The sequence below is a fragment of the Papio anubis genome, chromosome 8 (assembly GCF_008728515.1).
Source record: "Papio anubis isolate 15944 chromosome 8, Panubis1.0, whole genome shotgun sequence".
NCBI classification, from domain to species: Eukaryota; Metazoa; Chordata; class Mammalia; order Primates; family Cercopithecidae; genus Papio; species Papio anubis.
This window is the reverse complement of record NC_044983.1, coordinates 28,009,572-28,024,330: the sequence shown is the minus strand read 5'-3', so window position 1 is coordinate 28,024,330 and position 14,759 is coordinate 28,009,572. Positions and strand designations below refer to the sequence as shown.

General features: G+C 44.7%; 1 long non-coding RNA gene across 4 annotated transcripts; it reads right to left on the bottom strand.

Moving 5' to 3' along the window:
• Positions 1-5,720: 5,720 nt before the first annotated feature.
• On the bottom strand, positions 5,721-11,123 carry LOC103886711. 4 transcript variants are annotated; one of them, XR_650496.3, is made up of 4 exons: positions 10,293-11,123; positions 6,621-6,814; positions 6,036-6,239; positions 5,721-5,934 (listed from the first exon to the last, which is right to left on the bottom strand). It is a non-coding gene; the product is annotated as an uncharacterized LOC103886711 (long non-coding RNA). The 4 variants fall into 4 exon arrangements; XR_650489.4 differs by having other exon boundaries at positions 5,721-6,271; positions 10,293-11,121; XR_650488.3 differs by having other exon boundaries at positions 5,721-6,239; positions 10,293-11,120.
• Positions 11,124-14,759: the final 3,636 nt, after the last annotated feature.

The following is a 14,759-nucleotide window of genomic DNA, read 5'->3' as shown; positions in this document are numbered from 1 at the left end:
AGGCTGAGGTGGGTGGATCACCTGAGGTCAGGAGTTTGAGACCAGCTTGGCCAACACGGTGAAATCCCATCTCTACTAAAAATACAAAAAATTAGCTGGTTATGGAGGTGGCCGCCTGTAATTCCGGCTACTTGGGAGGCTGAGGCAGGAGAATCACTTGAACCTGGGGAGGCCGAGGTTGCAGTGAACCGAGATGGCGCCGTTGCTCTCCAGCCTGGGCAACAAGAGCGAAACTCCGTCTCAAAACAAACAACAAAACAAACCAGCTTACAGCACGGTTCCCATACTGTTAGAAAGAGGAGAGGCATTGAGGTACATGTCAGGCTCCATCCTAAATGCACGTGAATGGGATATGGACCCAGTGACTCAGAGCTCGCCAAAGACCCCAGCCCATGAGCTGTCTTCCAATGAGAATGGCATTGCTATTCTTGCCCCTTCAGGCAAGGGTGTTCTCAGCTCATTGCTGAGTTCATTATTGTAACAATACAAAGAAGTCAGCAGTTAATTATATACTGAAGAAGCTCCTTCACATCAGCCTCTACTCAGCTCTCTTTTTCATGCCCTCTGAAAAGACGTAATCATCCATTACAGTCATCACCAGCTTTGTTACTTTGTGTGCCTCTAATTGGCACTTTTCTTTTAGACAGTGAGGTATAGTGGAAAATATGCTCATCGAAGAGACAGCAGCCTGGCGTTGTGGTTCTGGGCCTATTAATACTCCATTGTGTAACCCTGAGTGAGTTCCCTTCACCTTTCTGGGTCTTGACCGTCCAATCAAAAGGAGAGGGTTGGAGCAGATCTAGCTAAGCTTTTCTTCTGCCAGACATTCTGTTACTCTCTCCCCAGATGTGCCCAGTAGCACGCCAGTTATCATGGGAGACATGGAAAAGTAAACATGTGCTCTAGTTCTGGCCCTCAGAAAATGCTCAGGGTTGGGGACCAGGTAGAAATGGAGAAGTGCATCATTGTGCAACTCTTCAAGGGCTACAGGAGTTTCCAGCAGGAAAATTTAATTTGCTAGCTGGAACAAGAGGGAAGAGGCCATCCTGGCTCCACTGGAGAGTCTCATGTTGGGAACAAGGGTGGTAATGCTGAAGGAAAGGGAGAAGTCAGACTAACAATAAAGGCAAAAGAGTTTGAACTTCATCAGCAATAAGGGACCAGTGTCAACATTTGACTAATGCAGTTACAGCATGAGACAGACTCCTTAGAAAATGCGTCAGTTAGGAATGCGTTTGGCTGCACCAATCACTGTGGTCTAAACACACCTGGGCTGGTTTTTTTCTTGTCTATGACAAGACATCAGGAAGTGGCAGGTACTGGTGTTGGCTTAGCAGTCGGGGTTACTGTGACATTAGAATGCAGACATTCTGATGCCAGGGTTATTTCTGCAATTTCCTTAGCCTTTTACTCATGGTTGCAAGACAGCTGCTATGGTGCCTGCTCACATCTCTATATAAGCCCAAAAGAGAAAAGATAGAAAAAAAAAGAGTGACTGCAGGGAGGGTTTGCAGCAGTTAAGTTATTCTCTTTATATCACAAAAATCTTTCCAAGTAGCCCCCAATCCCAGACCACCTAAAGCAAAACTAAATTTCTGATTTTGTCTTAAGGGCCATAGCTTGGCTACACAGCTATCTGTGCTGCGAAGAGGCCTCCCAGCCTCTCATAGAAGTCATCCCCAATCCTGCTTTCCCTCACAGCCTCCTATTACACATTGTGCATTGATTTAAAAAAGATTTTTTTTTTTGTGCTAGCTAACTGTGAGCGTCTTAAGAAACTTCCCACCTTTGTGTCTGGAGCATTAGACGCCGTGCTGGGTTCACAGTGATCCTTTATTCATGACTGTGGGTGTGAATACAGCGAGAACAGCTCGGATGGGGAACTCCCTGCCTCTGTTACATCTCTCAAATAACCAGACGCCTGATGTCTTGGCCAGAATGTGTGTTAATATTCTGGCCCTATTCCAGCATATTTCATAGCAGCCATTAAAGAATATATTCTTAGGTTTGCACTTATAAAATTTTAATGGCTTAATCCATTTATTATCATACATTTGAAGTTGAAGTCTTGAAGTGTAGCTTAGCTACATAGCTGCACCTACCCATTGGTACAACTACAACATGCAAGATGGTGAGCTTCTGGCAACAGTTTTTTTTTTTTTTCTTTTAGATGGAGTGTCGCTCTATCACCCAGGCTGATACAATCAAGGCTCACTGCAACTTTTGCCTCCTGGGTTCAAATGATTCTCATGCCTCAGCCTCCAGAGCAGCTGGGACTACAGGCATGCACCAGCATGCTCAGCTAATTTTTGTATTTTTGTAGAGATGGAGTTTCACCATGCTGGCGAGGCTGGTCTCAAACTCCTGACCTCAGGTAATCTGCCCACCTCAGCCTCCCCAAATGCTGGCATTACAGACATGAGCCACCGTGTCTGGTGACTGGTGACAGATTTAATTCCTTTACCAGCTCTGAACAACTTCTGTCCATGGTAGATAACTGTGGTGGTTTTTGCTCTTTCCTGAATGACTATTTAAAAAAAAGTTCTCAGTTTGATCAAATAATTTGCCTTGCTTCATCCATAATTCTTCTTCATCTCCATTGAGCTTATTCTATTAAAGGGCAGGAAGTCCTCTGAATTTCTATTTCTGGATAGGTTTCTGTGGGAGTCTTTTTAATTTTTTTTCCTGCTGCTTTTCTCCTTTATCTTTACAAGTTCCTGTTCTATAAAACCAGTCATTTTTACTGACCATTACTGCAGGCTGAATTTTTCCCTATAAACCCTAATTTTGTAATCTGGGAGTAATATCCATTGCTGATGCAACTTTTATTCCCTTCTCTCCTGAGTGTGGAAGAGTAGCCTTTCTTTTGTAGGTTTATGGTGTGGTCTTGTGCTCAGCACTCTCACATGGCAGATGAGTTTTCTGACTATAATGGACCATTTTACAGCCTTATGGTTTGCCTATTTCTCAATGAATTTAATATTTTATCCAATTTGTGAGCTAAATGCTAACTCCTGGGGTTTTTTAAATTGATCTAGTACTATTGTAAAATGCATGTTTCTTTATGTCTAGAGCCTATGGACTGCAATTACTGCATGTGAAGATTATGTACAGATTCTAATATGCATATTCATCTCACTATGCTATGGAACTGGTCCTTGCAGAGTTGTGCCTCATGAAGGGACACTGTAACCTCATATGCTTTCTAAATTGATGGCCCAAATACAGCAATGTCCCCCCCACACACATACCCTCCCCTACTGGTGGCTGTCTTCATGGTAGAAGGGGAAGACAGGAAACATCCTACAGTTGTACATTTTGGAAGTGGAGCATGAAAAAAATAAAACTGACCCTTGTGAGATTCAGTTGTCTACAGAACAGGTTTTATGGTCTAAACCATGCCTCTGGATGCCCTGGGGGCGGCAGTAAATGGAAACCTCAGGCTGGAGGGAGAAGCACAGCTCCCCAGCTACTCACATATTCATATATTCTCTCTCGCTTGAGGCCGGATATATTTCTACCTAGCAAGGAAGCCGTGCTGACACACAGCCCCAGCACAGAATTCCACGTTCCTTTGTGTTCAGGGAACAATGATTTAGGTTAGCTGGGATTAACCCACAGTTGAACCTCGGCAAGACGGGTTCCGAGTCTCTCAATGAATCCAGGAGTCACTGACAGCTTCGTGAATGGGTTTCGTTGCCTGATGCATGAGCTGAGTTGTCACAGGCAGGGCAGGGAAGGGCAGACTGGAAAATCCCCATGCCTGGCTGCCTCCCGACGTGTTCCCCGAGATTGTGCTCTGGGGGTTTCTGTGAAGGGGAGCCCTCCCATTGCCAGCCTGCTCAGACCACACAGGCACGCACAGCCCTGCCTCATGGAAGCATCTTACAATTTTTAAAAAGTCCTTTCTGTCGAGAGCCCAGAGCCTGCGTGTTTTAACCCCCAAGTGGTAGCAGGCTTGTTTTGATAGTTGGAGCCAGACGTTCACATCTGTATAAAATAATATTCACTGGATGATGAGGAATATCCATGAAATCATCAAAATAAGCAGTAAAGGCAGCTTTTGATAGCCTGCATCTAGAATTGTTAAGCCTTTCTGTTTTTTCTTTTGAAAAGGGGATAGAAGGAAGAGCTGTGCATCTAATACAATCAGTCGTTTTTGATGAAATGTGTGAATGGGCTACTGTCAGTCTAAACAGGTGTCATTTAGTGTCCATTCATCTTATTTCTCTCACTAACATGTCAGTCTCCCTTGTCTTCCACTCATATTATTCAAGCTGAAAAACACTGAATAAGTTCTTGTTCTTTGTATTTTTTTCATTGTTCTAGGGCTGTGCTGATACCGACACGTCAAGTCTGTGATTTGGGGGAGAAAGGAGTTAGGAGGAGAGAACCAACATGGATTGAACACCTAGTATGTGCTAGGCTTCATACCCATCATGTTATTTAACCTGCCCACATTTGAGATGTGGTGATGTCATCCCCACTTTCTGACTGAAGACAGTTGAGACAGCTCCAGAAAGGGTCCCCAGATCTTGCAGAGGTTAGAGACAGAGGTTAGAGTTTGCCTCAACACATCCTTGAAAACCCCATGTGGCCTAAAAAGCAAAGCATTTAATGTAGTATTCATAGCGATCTATTTCATTTGTATATGCTGACTTACATATGTCAATTGCTGTATCTTAGACAATGACATTTTATTTCGGTAGTTTATAAGCCTCATCCTTCAAGTACTGAAAAAGAAAAAAAGAAACGCTCAAACAAGCTTTGAAAGTGTATTCATGGTCTTTAGTTTCCTAGATCTTTCTGTGACTTCTGGCTCACTCCATTCCTTAATGTGGCAGGGAGCTTCCACAGTTGGGTGGAAGCAGGGTCACCACAGGCCCTATTGATTTCAGGCCAAACAAACATGTCCCTACTTCCTCAGAGGATAGGCTTAAGAGCAAAACACTTTCCTGGGTTTACCTAGATGGTGGCATTCAGGGTAAGGGGAGAGGGGATGGCAGTAGAATGCCCAGGCTCTTTTGGGACAAACCTACCATGCTAGAGTGGATGGATAAGGTCGCACATGTGCTCCTCGTCTTCAGGTTCCCTCCCCAAGCTTACGACTGTCTCAGATGCTTGGGCTCCGTCTGCCTCTCTATCTGGTGCATGTGCCCATTCACTCGGGCTTACCCCTACCCACACTCCAGCGCATAAGTAGATTATCTCTAGATCAAATGACATCTTTGACTCTCAGCTGTCATCAGGTGATGCAATCGGCGATTAATTAGGCATCAACAGTCTGGTGAATGACAACAGTGGGTTAACATTTAGAACGGACCTTTCTCCTATCCTGTTTTGGTCCTTAATTGCCTGTTTTGGTTCATCTTAGCAAGCACCAAACTGAGGCTGGGCATGGTGGCTCAGGCCTGTAATCTCAGCACTTTGGGAGGCTGAGGCAGGTAGATCACCTGAGGTCAGGGGTTCGAGACCAGCCTGGCCAGCATGGTGAAACCCCCTCTCTATTAAAATACAAAAATTAGCCAGGCATGGTGGCACGTGCCTGTAATCCCAGCTACTTGGGAGGCTGAGGCAGGAGAATCGCTTGAACCTGGTACGCAGAGGCTGCAGTGAGCTCATATCATGCCACTGCACTCCAGCCTGGGCAACAGAGCTAGACTGTCTCAAAACAAACAAACACCAATTAAAAAAAAAAAAGCACCAAGCTGAGACAAAGCTGTATCATATCTAGCTTCATTCATACACATGCGTAAGTATTCTCAATGGAGTACAGTGGATGGGCACACCCACAGGACAGCTCTGGGTGCAGCTGAGTTTGACTGCCAGAAAAGTGTGGGGTAAATACTATTAAGATGAGCTTGATGCTGCTTGAGGGAGCTGAGTGAGTGGTGCCATATGGCAAGGCTGTCATCACGAATAGCAGCAGCTGGGCTAGGAAGAAAAAGGTGACTGTCTGTGCAGCAGCATAGGGGAGGGGAATTCGAAAGACATCACGAAATCCTCTGGGGAAAAGAAACAGAAATGGAACCCACAGAGTCCTTGAGGTCAAAACACAGCTGGCTTTGTCTTTCCCTTACGATTGCGGCCACACTCCTCTTCCAAAAACAGATGTAGACTCCAACGCCTCTGTTTTGCAAGTCAGCTTTGGTGGGCGACATAGATTGGAGGTCAGGTTGCCATGAGGAGGTCCTCAGGCTGTAATATGGTTGATGAATCTGGAAGGTCTGAACACGCGGCTATGAAGGAAGGCAGGGGAGCAGAGGGGAGGCTGCAATGCAAGTGTTGAAGTGCTGGGTATCTCTGAGTTTCCCAGAGCAGGGGCTTGAGGTGGGCTTATCTCTAAGGGAGAGGTCAAAGCTCAGAGAAAATCATACTATGGGCTCTTCCATGCTCCTCAGAATATTGCAACCTAGCCGGCATCTGGAGAAAATAAGCCGCCTTCTGCAAGAGGAGTAGCTGAAGCAAAGCTGTCATAAAAAGCCACATGTAGCCAGGGCAATGTGTGTAGAGGGAGGAGGTGGGGATTTTCCTGCCTGAGAGCCGGCTCTGGGCCCACCTGCATTGCCTTGGCAACGGTGATGGGGGAGGAATTTATAGGCTCATTCCTACGTGAGTACCTTAGGTCTTTTTAAATTCCTGCTGGCTTCTCTAGCCACCCACCGCTTCTGTGAATCACCGCATGGGGCTCCGGGAGATGCTCTGTCACAATTTGAGCCTTGACACAGCTCAGGGGATGCGGGGAGGTTCCGAGGGACTGGGGGAGCAGCTTTTCAACATTTTGCTTTGGTCTCTGGAATGTCAGTTCAAGGGCCTAGATGGAAAAAGCAACTTTGAAGTGTGATTGCTCAAATCTGCTTCATTCACCCAAAATGTGAAGGGCCTTCTAAACAGCCCAGTGAGGTGTAAAGCAATCAGAAGGTCGGAGTTTCCGCTCTGAACTGTTTATCGGTGCCACGTTGGGTGAGCTGCAGGTCACATTCCTGTCCCTAGTCCGGTCTCCTCTCTAAACATGAGCACTGGACGACCTGGCCACAGTGGGCCTATACACTCCAGCATTTTGTGCACCCTGACTGGACTTCTCTTTGGTTAACCACGGCTGGTTTAAGGGCACAGCACCTGTCCCGATTACTGTCGCCAAGAACTTACAAAGCCAAGCCAAGCTAGCTGCCTGTCAGCGCCAGCCAACGGGAGTCGAGAGTCAGGGCTCAAAAACCGAATTTGGTGCCAAAAATCCAAACACACTGAAGCAAATGCTCACCTCCCAAATTACATTAAAAAAACGCAACACCCCCGGTGCTTGTCCTAAATGCAGGTGACGTTTGTGTCATCCCCAGTAGAGTGAACCCGGGGACGGGCAGAGCTGGGTCTGAATGTTCACAGCTGCATTTCAGGGCCTAGCGTGGAGCGTGGCAGAGAGGAGTTGCTCTCCGAGGATCTGGGCTCTAGAAAGCTCCGTCGTGAGGCTGTCACATGGAGAGGCATGGAGTCTGTTGTCACTGGCCCATTTTAAAGATGGTAACATCCCACGGTTAATAAGAATAGCTCATGTTTATTGACCTCTAAATTGTGTATAGCATCATCATAGGTGCGTAATTTTAAAAAAGATTTTTCTTCTATCAAAGTGACACATGCACATAATTTTAAAAATCAGATTCTGAAAACAACAGTCTCCATGCTCCTCAAATTTTCTATTCCCCAGAGGCAGCCATTTTTAACTCTTTTAGTGCATTTTTTGGCATTAACCTTCATATCTTTATATAATGTGCTTGTCTTGCTATTTATTAGGATTTCTTGCTCTGTAAAGTGAGGATCTAGTTGCTTTTACTTCTTTGCCACTGAGACACACACATACACACACATACACAACACACTCCTCACAAACTCCACAAGCACAGCCCATGAAGACACCCCCCAACACACACCATGAAAACACACACAGCCCACACACACACTACACACACACACCAAACATACATACACACCCACACACTTTCTGGACGTCCCATTTTGCAATATGGTTATATTGTAACTTTGGGTACAATAGTCATTGTTTGCATTTTACGGATATGTAGATGTTCTATACAACTGACTTATATAGTAAACTATGATTACTTTCCTTTGCTGCATAATTTTTCTGTTTCTCTTGAGTTAATTATTACCTTGGGTTTTTCATCTGTGCTTGTGTGTTTGTGCTTCCTACTCTCTGATTTATCACTAAGTTGACTTCAGACTCTCCTCCAGTTGCAAATCTCTCAGTGTTTCTCAAGCAATTAGGTATTCTGGTAAATTTCACCATAAAACATATTCAATCTCCTTTCTTGGTTTCATTTTGTAAGGTGGGGAATAAGAACAATTTTAGCTTTTATCTAAGGGGCCTACGAGGACAAATCAATTTGCAAGGTCCCCAGACCTGTAATTCTGAATGAGAGTTGGTCTATGTTCATATATTATTCTGTTTAATGTTGAAATTCTTTTTTGTCCACCTGCCTCTAACACCTCCTAGAACTTTCTACTGTAAGACCTAGCCGCAAAAACACTTGTGTCTTACAAGCTGTAAGTATAAAAGAATATGTATCCTGCCCACTTCATCCTCCTATCAGCTCACATGTACTGTGTCTTTTCAACTCAAGTAAGTCAGAGCTAAATTGAAAATTCAAATCTGGCTGGGCATGGTGGCTCACGCCTGTAATCCTAGCATTTTGGGAGGCCAAGGTGGGAGGATAGCTTGAGCCCAGGAGGTTGAGACCAGACTGGGGAACATAGTGAGGCCCCTGTCTCCATAAAAATAAAATAATTTTGTAAAAGAAAATAAAATCTTTAATATACATATCACATTTGAGGTACTTGCTACCACTGTCAAGGACTGACGTTCTGGCATGGGATTTGATTCTAGAATGTAAAATGTCTTGTGCTCTATCTTAAATGCTATTTGTTATCTAAAATGTATAAGACCACCCTTGGAAAAATAGGATTTAGAACCTTTCCCACAATCCTCTCAAAGGTAAGGATTAAATGCACTTTGGATTAGGATATCAGGAGGCAGAGCAGTATTCTGGGTGAGACTTAACCCAGTGGCATCCTCAAGGTTAGAACCCTGGCTGGAGAGAATACAAGAAAGAATACAAGAAAACTGTATTCTTTCGAATACGGGTTTTGACAACCTCCAGTCAAAGGCTGTCTGTCTTTGACATTCAAGTCCTTCTCTTTATTCTCAAACCATCCATGCTGATAGGGGGCCAGATATGTACTTCTTACTTTCAAATTAGCCACATCATTGTCTCACTAAGACAAGCAATTTAGATTTCAAGACTGGATTCTGGCTTTACTTTCACCCTACCCCAATTTTTCCCTCCCTCTTTCCTTTCCTTCTTCCTCTTTCCCCATTTCCACCTCTTGTGCCTCCTGTGCCTCCTGTGCCTCCCGTGCCTCCCCTGCCTCCCTCCTTCCCTCCCTCCCTCCCTCCTTTTTTCTTTTCTTCTTCTTCCTCTCCTCCACCTCCTCCTACTTCTTTCTCTCTTTCACCTACGAGGGCATGGATGTGAGAGTAAAATCATACTCTTGAGCTAAAATCTGTAGTTGACTGGCTGTATGACCTGAAGAAGTCTACATAGGCTTGCTAAGCATTTCTTTATCTGTAATATGGGGCTACTAAGACAACCTGTCAATTATGAGAATCCAACAAAGTTATGCATGAGAAGTACCTGGTACAGGGCTTGCTATATGCTAATTGCAGAATAAATGGCTTCACAATAATATCTTAAAACTCACCTCCAAATTCAATGCTGCTTAAAAGAGATATCCCCATTCTAGGAAATTTTGGCAGTGTTTACCATATGACTCCATCTTTCAGCTCTTTGGAATATTTGAATAGAACAAAATGTTGGTTTGGTTCAGAGAATATATTTTGGTCCAGTTTTATTCTGGCTTAATTATTTTAATAAATCTATAGATTTTGCTTGGGCTCATATTATGAAAATGTAAAATTGGGACTGGGTTTGGGGCTTTTTATTCTGGTGTTTTAGATATTAAAATCTTGGATTCAAAGGCTGTCTTGGGACTCCTACCCTTCTGCTGAAGCCCAGAAAAGAACATCCAGGGACTTGTGAAATAATAGACCTCTCACTGCTGGAACAAGATACTGCCCAGGTTAAGCAGCATAGAAAGGATTTGATAAGTCTGTTACCTAATTGTGCAATATCATAGTTATCTGAAACAAACAGTTCACGGGTCCATTGGCAAAGAGCCTCTTCACGTGACTTCTCTTTGGCAGAATGGCATCTAGTGCTCACCTGTCAGCGGGAATGGCTGTGGTAGCTGACAGGAAAGGTGATGGAAAGGAAGCGTTTCAGGACTTTTATCTACAGCAGCATATCCCAGGTTAGCCTCTCAGCTGCTGTGCGTCATCAGAGGTCCTGAGTCTGGGTGCTCTGCAGGCTTTTATCTCAATGAAGCACTTGAGGCTGTTCAGGGTGCTTGATGAGAGAGAGGTGAGTGGTTGTCAAGGCAACCTTCTTTGGATTCATTCACGGAATGGAAGTTGGAGTATGTAAGAAAGCCCCAGGAATAACGGTGGCAGTGGAACTACCCACATCTAGCCAGTTCAGGAAATCTGCGCACTTAAAAGAAGAAAATAAGATGAGAATATACGCAGCCAGGCTTACCTGGTGTCTGCATTTTTCTTCTGTGGGTTTGATTTGAAGAAAGAGTTTGGCTCAGAGAATAATGTGCCTCTTCACTCCATGATGTCACAAATGGGTGCTGTTGCTATGACAGTTTGCAGGAAACACTTTGTGTAAGTCTGTTTTCTGGGTAGAATCCTAAAGATGTGATAGCTGACTTTCCCCACAATGTTTTAATGGCCTCTTCTGGGTGAAGTACCCAGTGTGTTCTGTGCCTGCATTTTAGTTACTTATTCATTCAGCCATTTATTCAACAGATACTGGCTGAGTATCTACTATGTGCCAAACTTTGTGCCCACGTGAAGCTTATGTTGAACAAATATTTGTTGTTGAATATGGTGTTGGTATCATGTGCTGCGAACACAGGCAGGAAGGATGCCTGGGTACTTGGGGAGCCGTAGAGAATGCATGTCAGAGAGGCAGCTTTCCAGGAGCCTTCATTCCGATAGCCCGACAGAAATGAAGCCCTGTTATTCTTCCACGAAACACTCTTACGCCACCCATTCTCTCAATCCAGGGCTTCTGTCCTGGGCAGAGTCGCTACCAATATATGGACAGATTGTTGAAAGAGGCTCCGAATGGTTCTTCCTGACTCCCGTCACTAACCCATCTAATTCATCCTCTGCTGTCCTGACCAACACATTTTCCTTAGACACAATTTCCCTGAGAACCATCTTGATGGACCATCAAGTCTCATTATCTGTCTGGCTCCAATGAACACCTCTGGTTTTATTCCTTACTTCAGCTGCCATTTCTGATACGTTCATTTCTTTACTGTGCCTAGGATGGACCTCCCACTTTTTTATCATGTAGTCCAGCCTGCTTGGGATGCCTTCTGTTTCCCCTCCTGACCCCCAAATCACTGGCCCTGTGCCACCACCCCACACTCCCACCCATTGCTCAAGGCTCAGCTGAGCCTTATGTATATGGCCAAGATTGCTGGTTATTCTCCAATATTCATTCTGTCGTCTTCCACGGTGACAGAATTTTAGCTGGGAATACCATTGGCCAGAACAAAGACCACAAGTCCCAGTTTCTCTAGTAACAAAACAAGATCATTCATGAACAAGTTTGTACAACTTCTGGATCGTATTCTTTTTTTTTTTTTTTTTTTTTTTTTAGATGGAGTCTCGCTCTGCCGCCCAGGATGGAGTGCAGTGTCGCCATCTCGGCTCACTGCAAGCTCCGCCTCCCGGGTTCACGTCATTCTCCTGCCTCAGCCTCCCGAGTAGCTGGGACTACAGGCGCCCGCCACCACGCCTGGCTAATTTTTTTGTATTTTTGGTAGAGACGGGGTTTCACCGTGTTGGCCAGGGTGGTCTCGATCTCCTGACCTCGTGATCCGCCCGCCTCGGCCTCCCCAAGTGCTGGGATTACAGGCGTGAGCCAGGGCACCCGGCCTGGATCGTATTCTTAAAGGGAGGGGCATCCTCTTTCCTTGCCCCTTTCTGGGACAGGAATGTGGACAGCGTGTGGATTCACTGAACTATGTGGATGCACATCTGTGCAATAGGAAGGCAGAAAACCACAGGAAGGGACGGAGTCTCCAACAGCATGGAGCTGCCCTAGAAGGTCCACGCTGTATCATCCCTAGGTGCTTACACTTACACACATGGGACTAATCACTTCTGATGTGTTTAAGCTTTTTAGAATTTGGGTTTCTGCTACAGCGGCAGAATTTCACGTCTCCTCCAGGAAGCCTTCCTGGCTCTTCCCTTCTTGAGACTCTCACCATGACCATAAAATCTGGTGTGTATTCGTTTTCACTTTATTGCTTCCTTATTTATCTCAAAATCTTTTCACTTTATTGCTTCCTTATTCATCTTCTCTTACCAGCTAGGCGTTAGGAGAGGGATCAAAAATTATACCATGTAATTTGTAAGTGCCAGTAAATACACTTTGGTGTGGCTGAAAGAACACTGAGCTAAAATTTAGATCTGGTTTCTAGTCTTTCTGGACACTAACATGCACTACATATTTGGGTAGATGCCTTCCTCTTTCTGAGCCTCAGTTTTCTCAGTGGATTAATGGGAATATAAATTGTATCTCTAATGAGACAGGAGAAGTGAATATATTGTGTAAACCGTGAAGTAATGTACATGCCAAGACAGTAGTATTGTCCTGCTTCAACATCTATGACCATGCTATGTATACAGTTGTTGCTCAAGGTGATGATGGGATTCAGGGCCAGTTCCATCAACAATGTCCATGGTGAGCTGTCCACTTGTCCCGGTTGGTCTGTTAGTAGATTACCAATGTAATCTACTAATTGTTCCAAGCCACCATGGAACAATTCAGAATAGAAATACATTTGAACAATTTATGGGAAACTTTAGCAATATGGAGCAAATTAAGTTATCTTGGCACCTGCTTGATAGATAAGGCATCAAAATTAGAGACCCATCATGTACCGTGTAAGTTCCTTTTGGAGAGTTACTGACCTGATGTTATAAAGCAGCAGTCCCCAACCTTTTTGGCACCATGGACAGGTGTCATGGAAGACAATTTTTCCACGAACAGAGTGAGAGGATGGTTTTGGAATGACATAAGCAAATTATATTTATTGTGCACATTATTTCTATTATTACATTGTAATATATGATGAAATAATTATACAATTCACCATAATGTAGAATCCATGGGAGCCCTGAGCTGGTTTTTTGTTTTGTTTTGTTTTGTTTTGGCAACTAGATGGTCCCATCTGGGGGTGATGGGAGACAGTGACAGATCATCAGGCATTAGATTATCATAAGGAGCACGCAACCTAGATCCTTATCATGTGCAGTTCACAGTAGGGTTCATGCTGCTATGAGAATCTAATGCTGCTGCTGATCTGACAGGAGGGGTAGCTCAGTCTGTAATGTGAGCATTGGGAAGCGGCCGTAAATACAGATGAAGCTTTGCTTGCTTGCCTTCTGCTCAACTCCTGCCGTGCAGCCTGATTCCTAACAGGTCATGGACCCATAAGGGCCAGTGGCCTGGGGGTTGGGGACCCCTCTTGTGGAGCACCCTACATAGATATGCAGATATATGCAGGGACAGAGAGTGGGTTTACAGAGAACACACACGTGTGCATCTTTATCTACGATTTATTAAGTACCTTAATCATATCTCCTCCACAGAGAAGCAGACATCCGCCCTATTCAAGGTTAAGAGAAGCGTTCGTCTTTGAAGGCCCACTACAGCAGTTATCTCTAGTGAACTAGGGTTTTTAATGGCCTTTCACGGTAATTACAAATTTAATTAACCTCTCTGCTTTGATCAGTCAGGGCTGTTTCTCATTACCTTCCCCAATGCCTGTTTCTGAGTCAAGAGCTATTCCTGGGCCTTCCCTTTCCAGCTATAAAGTACTGTTTAGGTTTAATTTAGTCTGGCACAGCTGTAAAGAAAGCAACTCTCCTGCTCAACAGCCTCCAATGACTCCCCGTTGACCACTGAATTAAGTATAAACTCCTTAGCCCAGCACTTGGGCCTTCCACAGTCTGGCCCCAGACCCCCTTCTTATCTCATCCCAACTCTTCCTGCACTTGCACTTCATAGCTCGTGTTTCTCAGCAGGCCCTTGTCTTCCTGACTTGGGGTCTTACTTCTGTAGCTCCTTCTGCCCAGTCACTCAGCCACCTGCCCCTTGTTGAACTCTCATCCTTTAGGAAGCCTTCCCTGCTAGCTCCCTCTCCAGTTGAATCCAGACACCCACCCCCTGCCATCACCTGGGATCATATTCCTCCCCATTCTGATTTTTCACAGAAATTCACACCTTCTCATAATCCTGTTCTGAATGATAGTTATTGTGCATTCATCTTGTTCTCTGTCTTTAGATTGTAGATTTTAACAGAAGGAAATATGTTACCCATCTTTGTATTCATCAGCACTTAAAACATCACCTTAACAACACAGCCATAACCATTTCAGAGGGCCTACTTTGGTCCAAGCACTTTGCTAGACACTTTAAATAAACTGTTTTTCTTGTCTTCGCCGGGCCAGATTAGGAAGTGGAATCTCAGACAGGTCAAGTGACTTTCCCAAGTTCGCAGCCAGGAAGCACCTATTGGGTTGTGTTGGGGGAAGGGCTGGGGAC